General features: G+C 42.1%; 1 pseudogene; it reads right to left on the bottom strand.

The window, feature by feature from the left end:
* Positions 1-851: 851 nt before the first annotated feature.
* Positions 852-6,485, bottom strand: LOC142210159 (Schwann cell myelin protein-like; annotated as a pseudogene).
* Positions 6,486-7,736: the final 1,251 nt, after the last annotated feature.

The following is a 7,736-nucleotide window of genomic DNA, read 5'->3' on the forward strand; positions in this document are numbered from 1 at the left end:
CAAAAGTAAGACATAGCAGAGGTTTTGTTGAATTGCCTAATATAAGGCATCTCCCGAATGTAAGACATTCCCCAATAATAATAATCTTTCTTCGCAAAAATTGTATGAAGAAAAACATTGCAGCCGGCTGAAAACTGTGTGCGATGTTCCATGTGCACAGATATGCCGGCTGCTGATGCCGCTGTGATACGTTGTATCCATTGTTCCTGCTGCCGTAGGATGCGCTGGGAGATGCCTGCTATGCATACACTAAGCATAGTATGCGGTGGGGGGTGCACTCTCCCAGCTCATCCCACAGCAGCAGGAACAGTGGATACAATGTATGGTATCACAGCACACGCAGCAGACAGCTTTCCTCTGCAAGCGGAACATCGCGCACAGCGTTCAGCCGGCTGCAATGTTTTTCTTCATACAGTCTTTGCGCAGAAACCATATCCCCTGAAAATAAGACATAGCATATCTTTAGCACCAAAATTTAATATAAGACATTGTCTTATTTTAGGGGAAACACTGTATATCATGTATGGATCAGAAGAGCTGAACAGCTTGTGGAGGGCTTCTGCTTATACACAGGACAAACAGAGCTGCGGTCAACACTGGATTAAGAGAGAACAGCAGTCTGAGTCTCTGAAATAAGGAGAAGAAAGTCAAATACTGAGATAATAGTAGGGGAGAATTACCAAAAATAGTCAATACAGTGATGGTAGTGACTTTAAGACCACATAAAGCCTTGGGTTTATATTTCATAAATCTTGCCATTTAGACTCCTCCATACAGTAAGCCACACATGATGTCATGTCCAGCTTTACACATGTGTCTACTCCTACAAAATATGGCGGTACGCCTTCGGTTTATTCGTGTTTGTAAATGGACGGTTGACTTCTTGGATCGATTTTGGTGATATATTGGTGAGCGAAGCCTCCGTGTCCTCCTGTGATCTCAGGGGGCTTCACAGGCTACAACGTAAGATACAATATAATCAGTGATGTAGATTAGAAACGTTGAGCTCATGAGACACAAATGTTATCCGAGGGGAAGAAGGAGGTGACCTACTAGACCTATAGGTTTGGGCAGGGAGCCATCACTGAGCACTGTAAGAAGGAAGGGTGACCTAGCTAAGATAGGGAGCGACTAGCACAGAACATCTTCTTCTCCATTATACATTCCATTATTGATCCTTATAGGAGTCCCCCCAAGTCATCTACATTGACCAGATTCTTCTTATAGTCCTATAACATAATATTCTATTATTACACTTACCTTGAACTCTTCATAATCATTGGCAATATCCTTTTTCACAAGATCAGTATATGTGACCTCTGGAGACTCAACAGTCTAGAAAAAAGGAAATGCAAAATATCAAAGGGTTAAATAAAACTCGCTTGAATCTATTTCCAACATTTGACAAACATCAATATCTTTTACAAGATTATTTGGGGTGACCTTTGCCCTTTGCCTTCCATCAGGTCTTCTCGGTACTTGCAGATAGTTTGCAGCTGAACTGTTAACCCTCTGCTGCCCCCTCTGGTCATATTGTACAGAGTTCATAGTCACAAATTATTACCGTAGAATTGATCTCCCAATATATAAATATACATTATATAAACCATTTTACCTCATTCCTTGTCACCTTCTGGCATCGACTTCTATAAAAACAGAACACGTCATGTTGTTACTGCCGATCAGGGATTTGAGAAAGTAAAAGGGACAAAAAGGAAGAAAAGTCTCTTACTTTTCACTTCCGCCCCTAATTCTAATAGTAGACAATGGCCAATTCTGTAAGGTTTTCCTTACAGTAGTCACCTCATTGACATCACAATCAATCCAAGTAGGATCACAATAGAAGATAACACCTCTACACACATTATTGCATCCACCACTGACTATAGATGATATCACAGCTCTATTCCCTCTCCGTGGACAGATTTTATCTAGAAAATGCTCCCATAGACCTCAGTGATTCACAATAAGTCCCAACGTGGCCTCTGGCCATAACTAAATTGGGCCGCCTCAGGTTCCGATCCAAATACCGGGTAGCTATGAATGAAAGCCAGTGCACTGCATCGGCATCCAGGCCAATGAATGGGCCTAGTCCGTAGGAGGGAGTGTCTTCAGGCCAAATCAAAGACCTTAGCGGCTCCCATTGATTGAGGCGAATACGCCTCAAAACACTGTCCAAAAAAACTCAGTGTGAACTTACCCTCAGCATACTAGAAATCTTTATTATTATTACATCCTACCTCCAGTAGACGTAGACAAGCGCCACGACCAGCAGAGGACAGATGGCTCCAATGGTCGCCAGAAGGATAATGTTATGATTAAATATTCCACCATCTGGAAAGAAAGACAAGAAATATAATGAATGAAATATGACCTGTAAGAGGAAGCAAAACTACATAACTCACATTAAAGTCTGGTCCTAGCCCCTTCTCTAAAGTAAGCAGTGCCAACGATATGGAGATCTGTAGAGCGCGGGGGCTACAGGAGGAACCTGGTCCTGCGCCATGACTATTGGAATACATTGTTACATTGTTATGGTTGCAGAAAGACCATCAAGTTCATAGACAGGCACAAAGTTGCTTCCTATTAGTTACACTGACCCCATAACAGTAATAGCCATAGTGGTCAATGTTAGTGACTGCCACAGTGTCCCCATAATAGGGACTTATACACTGACCCCATAACAGCTTGGATGTGCTATAACTGAGCTATAACATCTTCATTGTGCTACATAGGTACATAATGTAACTTCCCTTTCTTTAAAACCATAACCGTTTTACATTTCCATTTATAGGGCCATGTAATGGGATGCTTTTGTAGAACAAATGGTACTTCCTATTGGCCACATTAGCCCCTTGGCTCTTTAAATATAGCACCAGCCCAAAAGCAGAGTGGACGCCATTTTACACATTGGTGATCCGGCAGTAATGGTTACGAGTCTTCTCTAATAGTCGGCATGTAGTTGTGTTAGGCCAAGCGATTTGTGTTCCTCTGGTCACAGTCCAAACCCCTTCAAAACTTTTTAGATGTCTGGATGGCTTATGAAGGCTCCGCAGTCTGTCATACGAAAATAACTATTGAGGCTTGTCCGTGGCAGGCCTCAATAGCTATGTAGTAATTTACCCAAAGACAGGTCATCTAATGACTACAGGTTCAAGGGGTGTTCCCATGTTGCTCACTCACCAGCTTGCTGGCTGTAAACACAGTTGCCTTCCTGGTTTTCTGTGTTAATTGGTGAACGGGGTTTCGTATGCAAGCTGGCTCCCGAGCACTCAGCTCCCCATTCCCTATCTGAGAGCAAGGCGCTATGTCACTTATCTGGGGCAGAGAGATAAACATCTCAGAAATACAAGCACAGAGCCCTCAGCTCTCCCTCCCTTCCTGGAGCAGGGAGCTATGTCACTTGTCTTAGCCGAGGAGATAAACAGCTCAGAAATACAAGCATGGAGCGCTCAGCTCTCCCTCCCCTCCTGGAGCAGGAGCTATATCACTTGTCTTAGCTGAGGAGATAAACAGCTCAGAAATACAAGCACGGAGCACTCAGCTCTCCCTCCCCTCCTGGAACAGGGAGCTAGTCACTTGTCTTAGCCAAAGAGATAAACAGCTCATAAATACAAGCACGGATAGATAGGATCCTTGTGATGGGACAACCCCTTTAATTGAAATAAAAATCCCCCCTTTCTCTAGATCATAAATAAATGTAACAAATGATGCCCCCCTGCCCAAACTATACAAATATTTATCTCATAGGGTGAACACCAAAAAAGGAAAAAAAAATCTAAATTTTTGCATTTGAAATTGCACTGTAAAATTGAAACCCATATAAATGGCACAAAACCATTTTGTTGGTAATTTTATTTCATTCTGAATTTTTTTTCTAGCCTAGAATTTTTTCTAGAAATAGCACCATTGTCAAGCACAGTTTGTCCCATAAAAAAATAAAACCACATATATCATGTTCCATATAATATATCAACCACATATATCAGTTCCATATAATACATACAGTTGATGTCCAGAGTTCTTGATCTCTCAGTTCTCTGTCCATTAGGATATGTAACTGTGCACTGAACACGACTCCCATCATCCACATATGTAGGAATATAAGCAAGTTCTGATTCTTCTCTCCAGGATCCCCCCTGAAATCTCCACCAAGTTCTTTTTAACTTTCCCTGGTTTGCTCCATTGTAGAGAAGGAGGACTGGAGGGACACGTGTGATCTACAGAACATCTTATAGTGGTGGCTTCTTCTCTTACAGTCCAAGAGCCAGAAAGATTAACATTTCCTGGAAAACCTAAAAAAATTGTAACAAATTGTTACATTTTATCACTTTCAATTGTTTTTTGTATAAACTGAAAAAAAAACAAAAAAACAATGCTAAGCTTAAAGGGGTGTTCTTATCATAATTTTTCATGTGTCTACTAGATATGAGCGAACACTAAAATGTTCGAGGTTCGAAATCCAATTCGAACAGCCGCACACTGTTCGACTGTTCGAACGGGTTTCGAACCCCATTATAGTCTATGGGGGGAAATGCTCATTTCAGGGGTACGGAAAATCCGATCAAATTCTACTTAAAAGTCCATGAGTGAGGGTCGGGCTGGATTCTTCTCCCTGCACAGTGTCCCCACGTCCTCTTCTGGCCTTGAATTCACTCTACTAGGCATCGGGCCTAGGCAGAGCCGACTGCGCATGCCCGCGCCCGCGCGGACATGCGCAGTCGGCTCTGCCCAGGCCCGATGCCTAAGCAGAGTGAATGCAGAGCCGGAAGAGGACGCGGGGATGCTGCGCAGGGAGAAGACTTCTAAAGGTAAGAGAAGAACCAGCATTGATTGGCAATGTACTGTATAGCATTCTGCCAATCAATGCTGGTTCTGCATCGAATCTTAACTTTGAACAGCTAGTAGTGTTCAATCGAGTACGAGTATTTCGAATACCTTAGTATTCAATCGAACACCTACTCGATCGAGTACTACTCGCTCATCTCTAGTGTCTATGCCTACCCTAGGTGGTTGGTAGGTATGAAGACAGTCAAACATGGCCGTTCTTCTGCTTCTATAAGTTCCATAGAGGTAAAGAGGAGATAAATGAGTTTTCCAGGATAAAATAAATTTGATGACTTACTGTATCCTTGGATTTGGTTACCAATATCAGATTGGTGGTCGTCTGACATCTAGCAGCCCGAAGGATCAGCGGATATCAATAGATTACTACAAAAAGTAGGCTGAGTTCACACGTCGGATTGTGATCCGGAATTTGAGGCAGGATGCCGCTTCAGATTCCGGACCAAAAAACATCTATCCAGCGACTGGTTGCCAGTGCAGTGTATACAGTGCACCGGCATCCAGTCGTCGAAGTCCACTCCGAATTGGGCTCAAATGAATGGGTCTAGTCCGGAGGAAATCCTCGACTCCTACTGAATAGGTTTTTTTTTTATCCGGAATCTGATGCGGAATCCATGCCAAATTCCAGACCAAAATCCGCTATGTGAACTTTGTCTTCAGGAAAGAAAGTAGAACAGCCATGTCCAGCTGGTTGGCTTTGGTGCACATGAACAGTTTTTTTTTGTTTGTTTGTTTTTTGTGTCCGTAGTTCGTAAGAAGAACATTGGGGGAATTGTAAAACTGGTGTAATGCCATTCATTACCACTTCTATCCATAGATTTTGGGCAGCTGTCGGCAGTCTGGTAGCTATGAGCTGGTGTAGGTTTCTGCTAGAATTTAATCAAATAACCAGGTAATAGACCAGTTCCTGGCCTGACTTATGTTGTTTTCCTTCCCTCGTGTATTCCTGGTGCAGTCAGCAAATTGAACCCTTGTATAATCTGGTCCTGCAGTCACACTCCCGTCCATCTCTCTCCTACTTCTTACTAATGTGTTCAAAGATTAGCAAGACACAGAGGACAGATAGGGGACAATATGGTGCCCTGATCCAACTACACCGAGTTTGTCTTCCATTATCGTAAATCATTTTCAGTAATCTGTGAACTATTCACCTGTGACATTGAGCCAGACAGATCTGAAAAGTTCATCATATGCATTTATATATTTATCTTCTGCTATTCCTGGATAATAGTCCCCACCATCTTCTCTTCTCACCCAGTCTATCCGCAGGGTACAGCTGTTCTCTCCTGGTACCAGTGAGGTCCGATCTTTGTAATATTTCATTACTGATGATGAGTCCTTGGTGTTTAGGACCTCTGGATAACCCACTGTTTTATATAAGTACCATACAGTGCCGGATGTATCTGATGTTCCTTCAGGATGATATGTACAAGGAATCTCCACACAGGAGCCGATCAGAGCTGCCATTCTACGAGGGAACGTCCATCGCTGACCTACAGAACCCAGATAGAAGCCTGGAAACAATCAGCAGGACATGAGGCCGGAGTTACAATGTAACATTCTATCTGGTTACATTTGTATATTGAGTTCTTCTTACCATGAAAGACGATAAGAAGAAACATCTGCTTTACACCGGCCATTCTCTACTGCTTGACGGTGACTAAACACATCCAGACATGGTCATGGACACATCTCCTGCCAGACCTGAAGGATGAAAAAAAATCACAAAACAGATTCAGAAAACCTCAAATAGAATAATAATTCTGATCAGAACTGAGATACATTACATATGTTCATAGCATAGTTACATTTTACCGATTCTGTATTCAGACTCCTCCCCTCTGACTATTTGTAGCAGTTCCCAGTTTTGTTACCCCTAGTTTATTTGCCTCCTTTTAGTCCAGAGACTCTTTCCTGCAATCCTTATGGATATTCTCAATCTCTTTGGCGGTCACTGATTATTATGGTAACTTTTGTGCCTCAGAGGGCAAAGCAATTGCCATAATGTTAGTGACATTACCCTACACCCCTTGTAACCTCAGGTCCATGTCCCCTGTCTTGTGCAGTAAGTCATTTCCCATCCTTATATTGGTTACTGTTATGCACCTTCATGTTCCCGCCCGGTATCTTGGCTGTTACTCTCTCTCAGACCTTATTCACACGGCCAGTTGACAAATTGTGGGAAAAAATTTTCATAGGTTATAACTTATAAGAAGATAAATGTGGAGAATATAATGATATATTACATGACTCATGTAGGAAGTTTATACGTCTGGTAATAAGATGTCTAGGAATAGAAGGAAACCAATGTGGCTGAATAGGGAAGTCCAGAATAGAATAAGAAACTAAAAACACTGAAGTCGGAGGGTTCAGACAAATCGTCCCAGGACTACAAAGAGACCAATAAGAAACATAGACCTGAGATCAAGAAGCTGAGAAAAATCTACAGCAGGCTGTAGGGCAAAGCAGACTGTATATACAGCCATGGCCATTAGTGTTGGCACCCCTGAAATGTTTCCAGAAAATAAAGATTTCTCCCAGAAAATTTTTGCCATTACACATGTTTTGTTATACACATGTTTATTTCCTCTGTGTATTGGAACAACACAAAAAAAAACTAAGAAAAAAGGGCAAATTGGGCATAATTTCACAAAAAAACTCCAACAATGGTCCACATTTTCAAAATTGTGGGTAAATAATTTTGTTTCAAGCACGTGATACTTGTTCAAACTCCCATGTGGCAAGTAACAGGTGTGGGCAATATGAAAATCATACCTGAAGCCAGAAAAAAGGGAGAGAAGTTGGCTCAGTCTTCGCCTTGTGTGTCTGTGTTCCATGCCAAGCATGGAGAACAGAAAGACGAGAAGAAAACTTTCTGAAGACTTCCAAAA

This window comes from Leptodactylus fuscus, chromosome 6 (assembly GCF_031893055.1).
Source record: "Leptodactylus fuscus isolate aLepFus1 chromosome 6, aLepFus1.hap2, whole genome shotgun sequence".
Taxonomy (NCBI): domain Eukaryota; kingdom Metazoa; phylum Chordata; class Amphibia; order Anura; family Leptodactylidae; genus Leptodactylus; species Leptodactylus fuscus.